The following is a 19298-nucleotide window of genomic DNA, read 5'->3' on the forward strand; positions in this document are numbered from 1 at the left end:
GAAGCGAAGAAACGGGGGTTTAGAAAGAATTAGTTTTGCTAGTCAGGAGTGTCAGATCCAGAGTTCCAGAGCTCTGTCTTGCTCCAAATCATTTGATCTCTCTGAGCCTCAATCTTGCTACCTGTAAATGAGAGGAAGAAGGGTCCAATTTCTTCCTCCATAATTTTGCAGTCAGATTAAATTTTTTTTTTTTTTTTTTTGGTACTGGGGATCGAATTCAGGCAGGCAGGCAGGCGCTTATGCCACTAAGCTATATCTCTGGCCCTAAGTATTTTTATTGTAAAACATCAATTTAACTGCACATCCAAATTTTCAAAAATCTGTAGATAATTAATACATGAGAAAAAGAAACTTTATGAAAATTAATATTGCATTTGTGGGGAAAATCATGTGCATCACATACACACTCACACACATACTCACACACTGAAAAACCCTAATTTTGTTTTCATTTGTTTAGAAGAACAATGGTTCACAGCACCTAGTAGGGGTAGAAAAACTCAGAGGCCTTACAATGTATAGCAAGTTTGCTGACAATTGCAAGTAGACTAATCAACAGAGAATCCATCTTAGAGAATTCACACATGGAGAATATTGATATCTAATTTTGTCAGTCCTGTGAGATAAATGGTCACCTTGTGATTTTGTGAGAAAAACGCACAAACAATCCAGGATAATATTTCTAAACAATTAATTGGATTATTACTAAAGCTTAATAGATTTGATAAGTATATTGAAAGGAACCATCAAGAAAATAAGGCTAGCAATTTTCTTATAGTTGCTATTTGTAATGGTTGATACATTGTGTCAATTTGAAAAGTTTAGAACATTAATTAAGCTATTAAGCAGAGATCCAGGGTCCTTACTTTGTAAACATCCTCATTCTGTGCAAGAGGAAGGCACGGAAATTGTGTGGGTGCTAAAACTGCTGTGGGGGGAGGGGTAGCGTGCTTACAATATAAAAGAGGAAAAGAGGCTTGTTTTTTATTTTAAGAAATAAAAGAATGGGGCTGGGGATTTAGCTCAGCGGCAAAAGCGCCTGCCTGGCAAGCGCAAGGTCGTGAGTTCGGTTCCCGGTACCGGAGAAAAACCAAAAAAAAAAAAAAAAAAAAGAAATAAAAGCAGGAAAACATATTAACAAACAGACATACATTTACAAAATAGCATGAGAACAATACAAACAAAGTTGTAGGAAATTAACAATGGTCGTTGTATTACTTATTGATATCTTCAAAGTGGTTTCTCAAGAAAACAAGTAGAGACATGCAAGATTGATCAAACAAGTAATCATTAACTGTTCCTTTCTGTAGAGCAATACCAGACAGTAGTACAACTATGTTAGCTATCAAGTATATACATACTTACATAATTTCCCCTTTCTTTCCCTTCTCTTTTCCCACACCCCAGTTGCCCTTTTGAGCATTTTCCTTTCATTTCACAATGTCTACCATACCTCCTAGTTTTTATTAACTCTTTCAGGTCTTACACTAGTGAGACAATATGATTCTTACACGTGCAGGTCTGATTTATTTCACTTATGAGTATTGTCTCTAGTTGTGACCATTTATCTATAAAAGCCTTGAGTTTATCTTTCTTTATACCTGAGTAATATTCCATTATATAAAAGTACCATAATTTTTTTATCCATTCCACAGTTGATGGACATTTGGGTTGTTTCCAAGATTTAGCTATTACAAATTACTCTTCTATAAACATGGGTGCGCATACATCTTTGTGGTACGATGTTTTCAGTTATTCTGGAAAAATATCCAGGAGGGGTATATCTGGGCTGAATGGGACCCCTAATCCTACTTTCCTGAGGAATCTCCAGACTGATTTCCATAGTGGTTGCACCAGTCTGCATTCCCAGCAGTGGAGAAGAGTGCCTTTTCCCCCACAGCCCCTCCAGCATTTGTTATGGTTTGATTTCTTGATGATAGCCATTTTTTCTGTGGTGAGATGGAAACTCAGTGTTGCTTTAATTTGCATTTCTGGAATGACTAATGTCAAAGTATAATTGATAAATAAAAATCATAGATATTCAAGATGTATTCTGTAATGATTTGATACATCGTAAATATTGTTAATTATATGACAACTTCAATTAAGCTATTCACACATCCATCACCTTGCATAATTACCTGTTTAGTGATGAGAACACTTAAGAGTCACTCTTTAGGCAAATTTCAGGAATTCAATACAGTATTGTTAACTATAATTGTACATTAGTTCTTCCATCCAGTTGATCTCATAAACAAAAGTGTGTATTTTTGACAAACATTTCCCCATTATCCTTCAACTTCCACAACCTACCATTCTACTGTCTGCTTCTACAAATTTGACTCTTGAATTGCACATACAAGTAAGATGATACAGAATGTGTCCATATGTGCCTGGCATATTTTACTTCGGATATTTGAACTATGTTTTCAACCCTGTTACTACAAATGGCAGTGCTTTTGTCCATTTAGTGTTGCTTCAACAAAATACCATGAACTGGCAATTTGTAAAGGAAAAATATTTATTTCTTAGAGTCTTGGAGGCTGAGATGTCTAAGATCAAAGCTGCAGTTTATGGTGAGGGTTAAGTAATCCTATGACAAAAGGCAGAAGGGCAAAGAGTGCCAGTGGGCAAGAAAAAGCCAAATTCACTCTTATTACAAACAGACTCTCTCAATGACAAATCCATTCCCATAGGAAGAACTTCAGTGCATTCTTTTTCTAATTTTTATCTCAACAGCTACCTGTTTGTGGTACATAATGATTGCACTCATCATGGGAAGTTGGTGCATGTACATAACACATCTTAATTCTTTTTTCATCTGCTTCCACTCTCATTCCTCCCCACCCCCTATGCCCCTTTTGTTTTGCAAAGGATGTATCTTATTTCCTATTACCTATCTTTTATCTTTGTCTTTAATGCATTTATATGTTGTTTCTCATAGAAAAGAAGCCATGTGATATTTAAACTTTTGTGTCTGATTTATTGCACTTAGCATTGAAGTTTCAAGGTGCATCCTTTTTCCTACAAATGATTCAGATTTATCCTTCTGTATGGCAGAACAGTACTCCATTGTGTATAAACACCACATTTTTATGGAGATTCTTCAAAAAACTGAAATAGAAATTCTATTCAATCTAGCTAGCCCCATTGTAGACATCTTCCCAAAAGTAAAAATATCATATCTCTGTGATACATGCATATCCATGTTTACAGATAAGAACTCATAATAGCTAAATCTTGCAAGTGGGTTATATATTCATCAACAGATAAATAAATAAAGCAAATTAAGGTAATCTTGATGGATCAGTCCTCATGGCCTAATGATTTCTTAAAGGGGCCACCATTTAATATTATTGCATTAGAGGACCAGCTAATAAGGTTTGAAGGCTGTAATCAAAGCTTTGAAGACAAGACTTCTATTTCCTTTCCTTATCTTGTGAATAATAAATATACATCTTATATATAAAATTTTCTAATCCATTCTTCCACTGGGGCATATTTAAATCATTTCTGCCTACTAGCTACTGTGAATAATGCTGCAAGGAACAGGAGAGTGTGGGTACCACTTCATGGTATTAATTTCAATTCCTTGGGTTAGATACTGAGAACTGGAATTGCTGCATAATAGAATAATGCTATTTTAAATGTTTAGGTGGTGACATACATTTTCCTTATGGATGTTCATGCTACATTCTTTCCAACTCTTTATCTTTCATATAGGTATAAGGTGATAATTCATTGTGGATTTAATCCACCTGTACATAATAATCAGTGATGTTGATTACCTTTACACACACTATTATTCATTTACATGTGTTCTTGAGGTCTTTCATCTAGTTTTTAATCAGATTTTAAAAAACTATTGAATTATATGAGTTTACTGTATATTTTTGGTATAAACTCCATAAAATATATATGATTGCCAATATTTTTTCCTATTCTGTAAGTGAATGCCCTTTCATTTTATTAATTATTTTATTTGACATGAAGAAGATTTTTAATTTGATATAGTCTTAATAAACTAACAATAGATTTCTTTTTTTTTTTGTTTGTTTGTTTTTGCTGTTTGTAAGGTTAGGGTTCTAACTCCCCAAAAAGAAAACTATTGCAAAACCACTGCCAAGGTGCTTTTCTCAAATATTTGCTCTTAGGTATTTTATGGATTCAGGTCTTACATTGAAGAGTTTATTCAATATTGAGTTGATTTTGTGTATAGTGTTAAATGGAGGGTTCAATCTCATTCTTTTGCATTTACTCCAGCGTAATTTATTAAAGATAAATATCCTTTCTCCAATGTATACTTTGGCCACTTTTGTCAAAAAATAGTCGACCAGATCCATGTGGACTTATTTCTGGGTTCTATGTTCTGTTCCTTTGATCTGTGTCTATTTTTATATCAGTACCTTACTGTTGATTAGTTTGTAAAATAATTTGAAATCAGGAAGTATGATGTCTTCCAGTTTTTTTTTTTTCTCAAGATTGCTCTAGCAAGCTTTGGGGGTCTTTTTTGGTTCCACACAAATTTTAGGACTGATTTTTCCTTTTCTGTAAAAGTACCATTATAATTTTATTTAAGTTTACATTGAATCTTCAGTTTTCTTTGGTAGGATAGACATTTTAAGACTAGTAGTTAATCTGTTCCACAAACATGTGATCTTTTTCTATTTATTTGTACCATCTTTAATTTCTTTTATTGAAGGTTTATAAATTTCAGAGCATGGATCTTTATCCTACTTGGTTAAACTTATTCCTTTATATTTTATCTTTTTGATGATATTCCAAGTGGAATTGTTCTCTTAATTTCCATTTCAGATCATATGTTATTAGTTTATAGAACTACAACTGAGTTTTGTATGTTGATTTTGTATTATGCAGTGTTATTAAATTTGACTATAGTAATAAAAATTTTTGGTGGAGAATTTAGAATTGTGTATGTGTAAATGCTTATGCAAATACAGAATTTAACTCTTTGTTTTCAAATTTAGATGATTTTTATTTCTTTATTTTGTCTAATTGCTCTGGCCAGGACTTCCAGTAAGAGGTTGAATAAAAGCGGTGAAAACTGGCATCCTTGTTTTGTTTCTGATCTTAAAGGTGAAACTGTCCGCTTTTATCATTGATTACAATGATTAACTGTAGACTTATCATACATTGTCTTTATTGTATTGATGTATATACTTTACCATGTTTGTTTAGAAAATTTATTATAAAAGGATATTAAATAAGGTTAATGAATTTTCTGCATCTATTTAGATAATTAAGTGATTTTTACTTATCATTTTTTAATGTACTACATCACATTTATTGATTTGTATGTGATAAGTCACTCTTGCATCCCAGAGATAAATCCCATTTAGTCATGGTGGATGATCTTTTTAAGATACTATCAAATTCAGTTTATGAGTAGTTTGTTGAGAATTTTGTATCTATGTTCTTCAGGCATGTTGAATATAAATTTCTTTTTTTATAGCATCCTTGTTTAGCTTCAGTATGAAGACAATTTAGTTCTTTTTTTTTAAAATTTTTTTTAAATTTTTTTTTTTTTTTCTTTTCTCTGGTACCGGGAACCGAACTCATGACCTTGTGCTTGCCAGGCAGGCAACAATGTAGTTCTTAAAATGAACCTGAAAGTGTTCCCTCCTCTAGATTTTTTTAAAGAGTTTGAGAATTGCTATTAATTCCTCTTTAAAGGTTTTGTAGAGAAAACTATGGTTGTATATTTCTAAGAATTTATACTTTTCTTATGGTCAATATGTATCTTTTTATTGTGAATATTTAATCTTTTATTTAATTTAAATTTAATATAATGAATTTATTTTTATTTAAAACCTTTTAATTGTGGTATTTATTTAATTTGCATTTAAAGCAATGGTTAATAGGAAAGGACTCACTATTGCCATTTTCTTAATTGTGTTCTGGCTGTTTAATAGATTTTTTGTTATTTTCTTCCTCTTTAACTTTTTTCATTGGTGACTTGTTAATTTTTGTAATGATATGCTTTGATTCTTCTGTCTATCTACTCTATTTTTATTTTTATTTATTTATTTATTTATTTTTGGAACTGAGAATTGAACTCAGGACTTTGTGCTTGCCAGACAGGTGCTGTGCCGCTCAGCCATGTTCCCCGCCTGGTTTACCTACTCTAGGTTTTTATTTTTCTTTTGGTGCCAAGTCTCTTAAATAAAGTTTTACTTAATGATAATGACAGTCTACTTTAGGCTGAAAAGATCTATTTCAATTACATACAAAGTGTACATTTATGCTCTTCCTCTTGTATTTGGGGTTGGGCCATGTTTTACATGTTTTTATATTATGTATACAGTGATAAATTATTGTATAGTTTGGAACTTGAATTTCTCCTAAAAGGCACATGTCAAAGGGTTTGGTGGCCAGCCTGGGTGCTGTTAGAAGGTGGTAGAGATGGTTGGAGAATGGACCTGCGGAAGGAAGTGAGGTCATTGGGGATGAGCCCTTGCAGGGAATATCGGGGTTCCAGCCCCTTCCCCTCTCTGTCTCTCTTTCCTGGCTGCCACATGTTCCTCCGATTATGCTCTGCCGTGCTACAGGACCCATGGGGCCAACTGTCCATGTACTACACCTCTGAAACTATGAACTGAAGAACCTTCCACCTTCTTTTCAGTTGATTTATCTCAAGTATTTGTCATGGAAACAGACAACTAACTCAATTATTGTGTTTTTTAAATACTTTTGCATTTGATCATCTATACTATGTGTCCACACTCCATTATTACAGTATTGATATATATTTCATCAGTAACTTTTATAATTTCGTATGCTTTCATGTTATTATTAATGTCCTTGTACTTTAACTTGGAGAACTTCCTTTTGCCCTTCTTTCAAAACAGATGTAATATTGATAAAATCCCTCAGCAGTTTTTCTTTCAGTCTAAGAATATCTTCATTTTTCTTTTGTTTCTGAAGAATAGCTTTATCATGAATATATATCAGGAATTGAACTCAGGACCTTGCCCTTGCCAGGCAGGTGCTTATGCCATTGAGCTATATCCCTGGCCCCTGAATATGTAGTTTTGGGTAACAGTTTCCTGTTATTTTTTCTTTCAGTCCTTTTAATATATCATCCCAACCCTTTCAGACATGCAAGGTTTCTGCTGAGAAATTTGGGAATAGCTTTACAAGAAATTTTTCTTGCATGCAATGTACGATTTTTCTTTGCTGTTTAAAAAATTCTTTGTTTTGACTTTTTGCATTTGATTACAGTGTGTCTGGTATAATCTTTGAGTGAATTTTCCTTGAAAACTTTTGAGCTTCTTCTATCTGTGTATTCATATCCCTGACAGTATCCATTATTTATTTAAGTATATGTCTGTTTCTTCCTCTTTCTTTTTTTTTTCTGAGATATACATAATGTATAATTCATTTCACTTGATGGAGTCCCATAGAATCTGTATGTTTTCTTTACTCTTTTTCATACCTTTTTTTTCTTGGTCCTATAATTGGATAATTACAAGTGACCTATTTTGCAAAATCTTTGTTGTTTTTCTTTTGTGAGATCAAACCTGATGCTTAATTTTTAAAAATTTCTATCATTGTATATTTTAGCTCCAAGGTGTGTTTGATTCTTGTTTATGGTTTCTAGTTCTTTACTAAATGTCTCATTTGGTTCATATATTATGTCCTGAGTTCATTTAATTACCTGTGCTCTCTTGCCTCCCATTCAGCCTCACCTTCAAATGACGATTTTAGCTTTGGTGTGCAGAGCTCAGATCTTCATTTATTTGAAATTGATTACTGATGCTGGCTTAGTTTCCTCTTGAAAAGTCATGCTGATTATTTGTGATTCATGTAGTTTTATATTGGTGTCTGTGGATTGGAAGTTAAAAAATACTTTTTCCTGTCTGTATGTTGATTTTGTTAGTTGGAGATTTTTTGTTTTCTTTTCATTTTAAGCAGTTTAAATTTTTTTATTATAACAGAAAAAAAGTAACAAAATAACAACAATGAAGACCAAAACAAAACAACACAAAAACAATAAAACTATACAGAATTTCAAAACAAGATGATAGGAATTAACAATGGTTGTTGTATTATGTATTGTTATCTTCAATGAAGTTGCTCAGATCACCAGATATAAAAATATTGATCAAACAATTAAAGGCCATAAACAAGTAATCAAAAACATTAGAAAAGATATAGAGCTTCACTAAACAAGATGGTAGGAATTTAACAGTGGTTGTTATATTGCATATTGTTGTCTTCAAATTAGTTGTTCAGGGGCTGGGGATTTAGCTCAGCGGCAAAAGCGCCTGCCTGGCAAGCGCAAGGTCGTGAGTTCGGTTCCCGGTACCGGAGAAAAACCAAAAAAAAAAAAAAAACAAATTAGTTGTTCAGATTACCAGATACAAGCATGCAAAATTGGTCAAGATAAAAAAATTTAAACATTAGCTGTTCCTTTCAATAAACCAATAGACATCAGCAAAATAATTATCCCAGCTATCCTTGTATATACATATATTTTTTCTTTTATTAGTACATATTTGCCGTACATAGTGATTACATTACTTGTATGGAGTTGGCACATATAGATAATATTTTAATTCTTTTAAAAATTTCCTTTTCCTCTCTCTTCTACCCTCCCTCTATCTCATTTCCCACTTCCATTTGGGAAAGTTCTATGATTCCTGGGTTGATGTATGGACTGTTGAATCAAATTTAAGTGAGCTGGAGTGGGATTGCAAGAGACCTGCTGGATCCACAGTGGAATCCATATAACTGGTGGGCTTGTTATGGGGAATTGGGCAGGTGTGAATCCCATCTAGTCCCTTGTGGACAACCCGGCCTCTAGGTTTTTGACCAGTAAGACTTCTGCTGGGAAGAAGATGTATTTCAAACTTTGTGGTTGGAATTCAATGGGCTTGTTACTATATGTGCCAATGGGTGCATCTCCCATCAAATCCTTAGTAAAGTTTCTGCCAGTTCACTGAATGATCCCTGGGCTGGCAGGACCAGCCTAGGATTAGAGGGGATGGAATAGAGTTACAGGGCCCTGTAATAATCTACGACTGGACTGAGGTTGATAGGTCTATCTCCAGGAGTAGAAATGGGGTGTAGGTCTACCTTCAGGAACACAGACAAGTTTATTCTTTGCTGGACCCCTGGGTAAACAGGACTGTTCCCTGGGCTGCAGCTGAGAAGATTTAGGGATGAGTTACAGTGTTGTTTCAAGACTTTCAGTTGGATCAATGTCTATGGGCTTGCTTCTGGGGGCATCAGTTGGTGTGCCACCTTCCACGTGCCTAAGTAGACGTGGTTGTTTCCATACAATAGCTGAAGAGGAACTGGAGCCATGTCTTAGCCCACTGCAGGATCCACAGCTAGGATAAAGTTTGGTGGGTCTGTATTTTAGTTACTTTTCTCTCATTACTGAGACAAAGTAGCTGACACACAAAGTTAAAGGGAGAAAGGTTTATGTAGCTTACAGTTTGTAGAGGTTTTAGACCATAATCAACTGGTTTCAAAGAAGGGTGGCATTGGGTAAAGGAGCAATGGTTCATGGTGGTAGAAGACAGCAAAAACAATGGGGTGGGGAGAGAGGGGGGGGATTGAGATCCCTTACATTGTATCTTACATTTTATCCAGTCTACCAGGATTAAGGTGGTGCCAATCCAATCAGTGTACTGATGCAGCAATCACCCACCCTTAATCCCAGCAACCTTAACCCAGCATTGGGCTATCAGTCAATCACACATTGTTGTTTCAGCTGTCTTTTGAAAATAATCCCATGACTGCATGAGGCTTTGGGGGCACATCTAGACACAAATCATAACATTTGATCCTCAAGGCATGAATGAGTGTGACTTTTGGGTTCCTTGGATGCGGTTGCTGATAATATAACCAGTGCCAAATTCATGTTAAGCAATCTCGCAAGGGGACGGGCCTCTTTCTGCATTTGAGCAGGAACCACAGTCAGTGAGCCCATTGGACACAGACTTACCTTTGCCAAACAGCGTGCACAGGGTTGCAGTCCTATCTGGACCCAAAGCTCCCGGAAAGACATTTTGTAGCTGCTGCCAAATATTTTTGCTGTGGGAAAATATAATCAGGGAGGACTTCTATGTTGACATCTTGCTAATATAACTCAGCCTTTTGCAATTGTTAATTAATTAATGGGTTTAGGCAATTATATGAAAATCCATAGGAAAAAAGTTTGATGCAGGTTTATACAAAGAAGAATCAGTCTGCCAACATTGGCTTACTGGTTACTATTAGCAGCACCAAAATCAGAAATCAGAAATCATTATTTAGCTTTTTATATGATCATAAAATGAAGTATTTAATATTATCTACCTTACCTACAAATTGACACTAATATTTAGCCAGGTCTCTGTATGTAATCACTAGCTCATAGGAAATATGAGAGATGGTTGAACAATCTAAAAGATACTGAAAAAGTGCAAAAATTCCTGGGAAAAATAATTTTATTTCTCTATAAATCAGTGTTAAAAACTGAAGGTTAAATATGGTGGAGAACAAAGGTTTAAGAAAACAAACTGGATAATTTGCAAAAATGATCATTTTGGGGATGTAATTTTGCTTCTCTTTCTGAAGAAGTGAAGTTTTTTGTTCTATTCATTCAGTCAGGATTAGTCTTGCAACTTTTCTTGATGAACAGAATATGGCTAATTTGGAACTTACAACTAAGGAAGGCTTATAGAACTTATTCTTATACCGTTGGAGTCTTGAGACTGTTTTATGCTGGAGCGCAGGCTAGCTTCCTTTAGGATGAAAGCCATAGGGGACAGACCCAAGGGTTTACCTTGCACTCCCTCATGTTGGCTAAAGTCAGCTCTGGGATCTGCCTGCTTTCAGACCCATGATCTCACTTCATCTCACCTCAGACCCAATTGCTGACATATGCAATGTAGAGATAACTAACTATTCTATTTTTAAGCCACTAAATTTATGCATGGTTGTTAATGAAGAAGAAGAGTGCTGAAGCCAAATTTATTAACCAAATCCAATGTATGGTCCCGTTGGAACCACATTCAAACAAATCCAATGAAAAAGGACCCTTCAAGAATAATAAGAGAATTTGATCATGAACTGCATAGTAGAATATGTCAAAGAATTACTTACAAGTTTTGTTGGCTGCTTCATAATGTCAATAAATTTTAAAAATGGCATGGAGATGCATAATGTAGATTTATCAGAGAAATGACTTGATATATTAAATTTACTCTAAAAAAGTGCAGAACATATATGAAAAAATTAATAAATACATTATTATAATCATATAATAAATGGATATATTATAAATATAACTATATTATTCCAATATATATTCCCGTTGATATACCAGAATAACTGAGGCTGAGCACTTTACAAAGAAAATGTTTCAGTCAGATTTGGAGATTGAAATTTGAAGATCAGGCAGCGCTATTAGTTTGGCCTCTGGTATAGGGGCTATCTGGAAGATGGCATAATGAGAGAAGTGTGTGTGAGGTACAGATCACACCATGAGAGAGAAAGTAGAGAATAGAGAGGACATCTTGTTCTTTTATAACAGTGTCCTCTCATGGGAATGAACTTACCCTGCATGACCACCATTAATTCCTTCCCAGGGTAGTGCTGCTGATGACTTGGTCACCTTTTACTGGTCCCCAACTCTTAAAAGATGCATATCACCTCCCCATGCTGCCGCACTGGGGAAGAAGCTTCCAACATAAGAGCCTTTAAGGACATACTCCATCCATGTCGAAACCACAGCAGTAATTACGGTAGTTCATTGATATGTTTGTGGTGGTTTTTAGTACTATTTCCCAACTTTTTACTTTGTTTTAAATAATTTTTTTTTTAAATAATTTTTTACATAAAAATACTTTAATGAAAGTACAATTTTAAGTGGCTTCTGAATAGCCATTCTCTGTCTTTTCCCAGTTAGGGAGGACAGGCTTATCTGGAAAAAACTCAGAGCAAAGCTGCTTGTAAGCTAATGGCTGTATGCATGGGGCTTGAGAACATTCAGACTCACACAGTAGGAGCTAACAGCTCCCTAACGACATCAGCGGGAGCGCAGAGACCGCACCTTGGAGCTGTCCTCACACCCCATAGCCCCATTGTTCATGTGCTTCTTACCTAAAAAGAGACTTTAATTGACCTTGCAGAAAACAAAACAAAAGAACAAAAATCAGATGTGGCCCATGTGTAGTGTAGTTCCTATGGAGAGTCTGGCTGTAAGCCAGGTAGCAGTGTAGCTGTCTCAGGTGCCTAGAGTCCTTATGCCTGGTAACTTAACTGAGAAAGAAATAGCCACAGTGAAGTCTCTTCCAGGGGTGTCACAGCTGTGAGTCTCAATTGTGTTATCTAAGCAAAGAGCAGCTTTGAAAATTCCGTTAGGTATGTGTGGAAGACAACCGCTCTGGTGGACATGCGTTCTCTGGCACAGCGGTGATGTGCCTGAGCATCGTAGTGTCCAAGGAAATGTGTCTAGCGGGGGATTATAAATTCGTAGGGAATAAGCCACCTAGAAACTGTACTTCCCTTTAAAAAGAGAGAGGTAAATAAACCATTAAACCTTTTCAATTTCCTGTGTCTCTGCTGTTTAGAAATTTGAAAGAGAGAGCCACAGCTTACTCTGGCCTGCTGCTGCCATATTGCAAGTCAAGCACTCCACGTGCTTAACTTTATGTAGTCCTTACTAAATCCTGTGCTGCTTGTGTTACTTCATTGCATTTAAAGGTAGAGTCAGAGAGGAGAGAGACTACATAACTGTCCACTACAGCCTGCAAACATTAAATGGGTTCCGAGCTGAGCCATTTTGCAAAAATCACAGACTATATTTAGTCGACTGGAAATTATAAAATCAAGAAGAGCTGTTTCAATGTTTGGGGCATATTAAACTCAAGTAGGTCATTATTAGGCTTAACTAAGGATATTTACCTTGATTTAGTATGTATAAATCTGCTTATTTCAATTAAAATATCATGTACTATCATATGTAAGTTTAAAAAATACTACTTCTTTGAAAATATGATTCATATGTACATGTATATATATATAAAACACAAAGCAAAGACAAAAATGTCTTAAGGTTGGTTACATTTTCATACTAAGTCAATCTTTATAACTAATTAACATTTTACACATACTGCTTTTATTTTGGCTTATCTATGGATCAGAAAATTGTAGGAGAAAGTAGATTTTTGAACCATAGAATTTGAGATTTAGGTTTAATATTGTTCTTTATCACAGCATTACCGTAACAAAGTAATATCTTTGAGCTTGATTTCTTCCTGTCAAATAAAAATAATGATGTTTATAACCTATGAAAGAAGAAATGAAATTATATAGTAAGGCTTTCCACATAGTAAACAAAAATTGTCCTCTCTCTGAATGAAATATTTGTCTTTTGTATGAGCTTTATCTTTCCCCCATGATCCATATATATTCTGATTTTTCTGTACAATTTATGGACTACTAGGAATAACAAAGTTATTGGTAATAATGGTAAGGTTCAGAAATATTTACAAAGTAGTATTTTTGGCACTGTTTACTGCCGACATTCAAGTGATGATAATGACAGTGAAAATTCTCTGGCAGATAGGCTACTCGTGATGAGTATTCTTGCTGACATCTTGATTAGAGCTCAAGTGCAGATTTTCAGGTGTCTCAGAGCAGGAGGTGAGAAACTACGGGACAAAAGGAGGGACAACATTGCGCACAGAGGAGTCAGCCCAGGCCACTCAGCCCAGATCGCCTTGATGTGGTCGGGGGCAGAAGAGGCCCTGGTTTTACTCTTTCATCTTATAGAACGAAGCTGCACCGATCCTCACAGATGTTGTTTGCTCAATATTCAGGGCTTCAGTGTTGGAAAACATGGTGCATATACTATCTTCACACTTGCTTTTTGGCCCAGGCTATCGTGTGTAAAAGTGAGAGTGTGCAGGAAGTGAGAACCCCCGGCTTCTTGGAAGGAATAACCACTCTAGAGCAGAGATCTCTGTTTAGCTGCAGCCTGATTTTGAGCATTGGAGTTATATTCAAAACCTTCATTACAATGGTTTAATCACAAAATACCAATTTCACTTTTTGTTCTCAAGATTAAGCTGGGATCTTAGAAATTTTTTACTTTGTGTGCGGAAAGTTTTACTGCAAATGGCTAAGTGGTTTTGAGATTCCTCTGTGAATACAGAATAGGATGTTTCTTTTATAAGTTTTGTTAATGTTTTTGTGTGTACAATACAGTCTAAATTTCCGCACTTCAATCATAAAGAATTCATGCAAAGAACTTTTTTTTTGAGGGGTCACTATACACTGGATCAGGTATGTAGGAGTTTAAAATAGAACTATGTTTGGTTTTTTGTTTTGTTTTGTTTTTGTTTTTCTCCGGTACCGGGAACCGAACTCATGACCTTGCACTTGCCAGGCAGGCGCTTTGCCGCTGAGCTAAATCCCCAGTCCCAGAACTATGTTTGGTATCTGTTCAATTGCTAATTCTCTCACCAACCCTGGTGATTAGAGGGGCAATTGATAAGCAAATAAATAGACAAGAAAGCAGAGTGTCAGGGAGGATTTTCAAGATTCCCCAGACCTAAAATTATGGGGCTAGGACTTGAATCTTTGAGATCTGTCGTTCAGTACACTAAATTATAATCATTGTCTCTTTCAGTGTCCTAAATAAGTGTAATAGGGCCAGGGATGTAGCTCAGTAGCAAAAGTGCCTGCCTGGCAAGCACAAGGTCCTGAGTTCGATTCCCAGTACCAAAAAAAAAAAAAATCCCAAAAAACTAAATAAGTGTTATAGCCTAACTGTGACTCAAAATCCATAGTTTATTTTTCTTGAAATGAGTCTGCAATTGTAGCCATACCATCATGAGAGGTGGGGCCAGGATGCATGTCATTCTCTTCCTCCTGGCAAACAGTCAGCTGAAAAGTATGACTTAAATAATTCTCCACATGGCTTATGTACCATATGGTACTGCTTGTGCCATTTAGTCCTCTCTGACATGTTTCTTCATCCAATTGGCGGGACTAGAACATTTTCAAGGTAGCCTTTACACTCTATGACTATAAGAAAAGAAGCAAAGGAGGGAAGGATAAGAAAGGCAAGGGTGAGCATGGCTTCACAAAGAACATAGACAACATTTTGTTGTTGTTGCTTCTTTTCTACAGCTGGAAAATTTCTTGCAATTTATTGGAGAATGCATAATTTAGAATATCCTTTTGGAAAGAAGTTTGACATTATCCTCAATAATTTCTTATCAGCTTGTTTGAAATTATGTATTGCTTGTATTGTTTGTATGTTATCTTCTACATGTATGGGTGTTTGTTAATATGTTTTCATTCTTTTATCTTTAAAATAAAAAAAAAGGAAAATGAATATACTCTAAGGCTTAGTGCTTGGCTCCCTAAGTATACACCATGGAAAGTCAGTCATATGTATACCAGGAAATAAGTACAAGAATGATTGTAGTAGAACCTGAGTGGAAGAAAATCTTGTAAACCACTCTTCTGCTGATCGGGGAGTAGATGAATAAATTGTCCCAAAGGAAACAACAACGCTGCCTTCTGCTTGTTTTGTAGACGAACTGCTCAACTCGTTCATGTGACAAATGTGTACCAACTATATTCTTCTCATTTGTCACTGTGTCAGCTTTGGATGGTAAACACATCCCTATGGCTCATGTACATTCCTTAACTTTGCACAATTCCAGCATCTTCTTGCTTTTCCTCACAGTACTGAAACACTACTGCAACTAGTCAGTTTTCCTGTCTAACAGTGAAATAGTAAGTTAACGTATCAGTTGATTCTCTGGTCTTTTTACTTCTTTTTTTTTCCCCTTTGCAGATTGTCAAAAAATTTTCGTTTCCATCTAATTTCTACTGTTATAGACTTACCTATTCTGAACATGCTGAATAAGTGAGATCATACAATGCATGGCATTCTGTGACTAGTTTCTTTCAGTTAGCATAATCTTTCTAAGTTCATCTATATATCAATTCTTTATTCCTTTTTATAATAATAATATTCCATAGCGTTGATGTACTATGTTTATTTATTAATCAGTTGATGGGCATTTAAATTGTTTCTATGTTTTGGCAATTATGGACAATTATAATAATAATGCTGATCTAAATATTTGCATACAAGTTTTTATTTCAATTCTTTTGGATACAGTAGAAAAGATAGGTCATATGTAACTGTATTTAACTTTTTGAAGAACTATCAAATGGTTTTTCTACAATGAACATATCATTTAAAAACCCTATCAAAAACATAATGATCCCATTTATTCCATATCTTCCCCAACATTTGTTGCTATTTACCTTTATTTTAACTAGCCTATTGAGTGTAAAATCACATTTATAATTTTTATTTGCATTTCTCTAATGACTAATGATTTTAAACTTCCTTTCATATGCTTCTTTGAACATTCTGAAAACTTAGAGAAAAGCCTAAGTTCTTTGTCTATCTGTAATTGAGTTGCTGAGTTTTTTGTTACTGAATTATATCAACTCATTATGTATTTTAGATATAAACTCTCATTAGATATGTAACATTTGCAAGTATTTTCTCCCACACTATGGTAGTCTATCACTTCTTGTAATTCCTGAAAGCACATTTTTAGTTTTAATTATGTCCAATTTATCCATTTTCCTTTTGTTGCTTCATTTTTCATATTTAGGGAGCCACCATCTAACCCAAGATCATGATTTATTCCATGTTTTTTCCTAGGAGTTTATAATAGTAATTCTTACATTAAATTGTGATTCATTTTGAGTTAGTTTCTGCATCAGTGGTGAAGTAGAGGAACAATTTCAATCTTTTAAAATTCAGTTGTTGCAGCACCATTTTTATAAAGACCACACTTTTACTCATTGTTTTGATACCATTATTAAAAATTAGTCCTCCATAAATGCACAGGCTTATTTCTGGGCTTTCATTTCCATTCCGTTTATCTATACGTCTTTCACTATGCCATTAATGCACTATTTTGATTACTGTTCCTCTGTAATAAGTTTTGAAATAAAAATGTATGCTTTCCTCAAGTTTACTCTTTAATAAGGTTCGTTTGCTGTTCTGAATTCCTTGAAATTATGCATGAATTTTAAAATCAGATTTCTGAAAAAAAAGAAAGTGGGAATTGTAATAGGAATTGCATTGAACCTATAGATCAATTTGTGGAGGCATTGCACAAATGAATATAACGTGTATTTCCATCTACTTAGGCCTCCTTTAATTCCTTTTGGCATTTTAGAAAAACTTTTACTGTAGAAGTTGTGTACCTCTTTTTAAAATTTATTCGGAAGTATTTTATTTTTATTTTGCAATGGCAAATGGAATTTTCTCTCAGTTTTACTTTCACATTGATTTTTCTAGGAAAAAATAATACTTCTCATTTTTGATGTGGATACATTTCATGCCTTCTTTCTTGATGTCTGTTTGTCCTGGATGGAACCTTTTAGACTGTGTTGAGTAGAGGTGGCAAGTGTGGACACGTCTCTTGTTCCAGGTCTCAGGGGAAATGCATTTACCCTTTCACTGTTAAGTGTAGTGCTATATTTATGTTTCTTTCATAGGTAGCCTATATGATGTAAAGGGAGGTCCCTTCCACCCTCAGTTTGTTATATGCCCTTTATCATGACTATTTTAGTATGTAAATGCATTTGCCTACTGACTAAGAGGATCATAATTTTGTTCTTTTTTATATCCATATTTCATTTTAATATGTCAAATAAACCTTGTACTCCTGGGATAAACTCTGATTTGTAATGGCATAAAATTATTTACTAAGATTTAGTTGAGAATTTTTGTACCTGTAGTCATAAAAATATTGTCCTGTATTTTTCTTGTGATGTTTTTCTCTTATTTTGTATCAGGTCATGAATTTATTCATAAAATTATTAGAGCAGTAATATCTCCTCTTTCATTTTTTGGAAGTTCTTTAAGGGCTTATGTTTACACACAAAAATTTGAAAAAGGTAAATTAGTGAACTACTAATATGTGAAGACTGACAAAAAAAAAAAAAAAAGAAGACTGACATATTGCTTGATTATAGGTGTTCAGGCAAGTAACTATTATTTGGGTTGCTCTATTAAATTGTTTAAATTATTTTCATACAAAATTACATTGTATATATACTTACTGAAGATTAATTTAGCTAAATGTGTTCAGAAATTTTTGAAAAAAAGAAGAGGAGGGGGCTGGGGATTTAGCTCAGCGACAAAGCGCCTGCCTGGCAAGCGCAAGGTCGTGAGTTCGGTTCCCAGTACCGGAGAAAAACCAAAAAAAAAAAAAAAGAAGAGGAGGGTCTTCCCTCAATAGTCCTCACTACATGGGAGACCTGAATCTGAGCTCCTTGCAGTTCTTCCTAGTTCCTATGTACTTCTCATAGCACTTCACAGGATAGTACATTTAAAATTTAAGGTTGCAGGGAACTAGTGTTCTCTGACTTTGTTCTGAAGATAGAAAATTTATATTCTAAAACCTAACCCCTACTAGATGGTAACTCTTTTGTAAGTTTCCTGAGGGCAAAGATTGCATTGTCAGTGTCATTTGTAGCTTCTTAAATTACATTGGAAAGTTGTGGATGACCTAGTATGCCTCTACTTTTAGGTTACTGCTATCTATGTAGTCTTAGCTCTTTAATACTACGTCCTGCTCAGTGTAATCCATTGTTCAATAGAAATAACTAATGAAATAACTAATAAAATAAGGAAGAGAGTAAATTCAATGATGGGTTATGCAGGATAGTAGATTCACCAATGGATTAGCAGGACAATATTGGAAACCAAGGAGAGGTCAGTGGTTGGTTGAATGCCAATCAGTGAACTTTTTCTATATAAAACTAGTTTTACATATACTTCAGGACGTGCAGTTTTGCTTTACTTGGTGAAGCATTTGGAGTTATGTCATTTGTCAGTAAAAACCCAAAGAAGATTCCACAGTAGCTCTTTTGAAACTTTTTTTCTTATATATTTTAGAGAGATGGGAAAAAGTGACAAGCAAATACTGTTAACATACAAAATATTTTCAAGGGGTTTGTGAATGATACTAACATATTACCAAAAGCAGGTTAACACAGAAGCTCTTTGATGAATAAGGTTGCAATTTAGAAAATTAGACCTTTATAAAGAGATGAAGAGTGTGTTTTTCAAAATTTTATATTTTGACTACTAAGTACATCTCATTACAGACTTACTGTACAAAAAGTCTGAGACTTGCAACCTCATTTGCCTTGATCATTATAGGAAGAAAAATCAATATTTGAGAACAATGTAATCAACCTTTAGATTCTCTTTTGAGATTTTGGGT

Source organism: Chinchilla lanigera, unplaced genomic scaffold, assembly GCF_000276665.1.
Source record: "Chinchilla lanigera isolate Chin_1 unplaced genomic scaffold, ChiLan1.0 scaffold00020, whole genome shotgun sequence".
In the NCBI taxonomy this organism is placed as follows: Eukaryota; Metazoa; Chordata; class Mammalia; order Rodentia; family Chinchillidae; genus Chinchilla; species Chinchilla lanigera.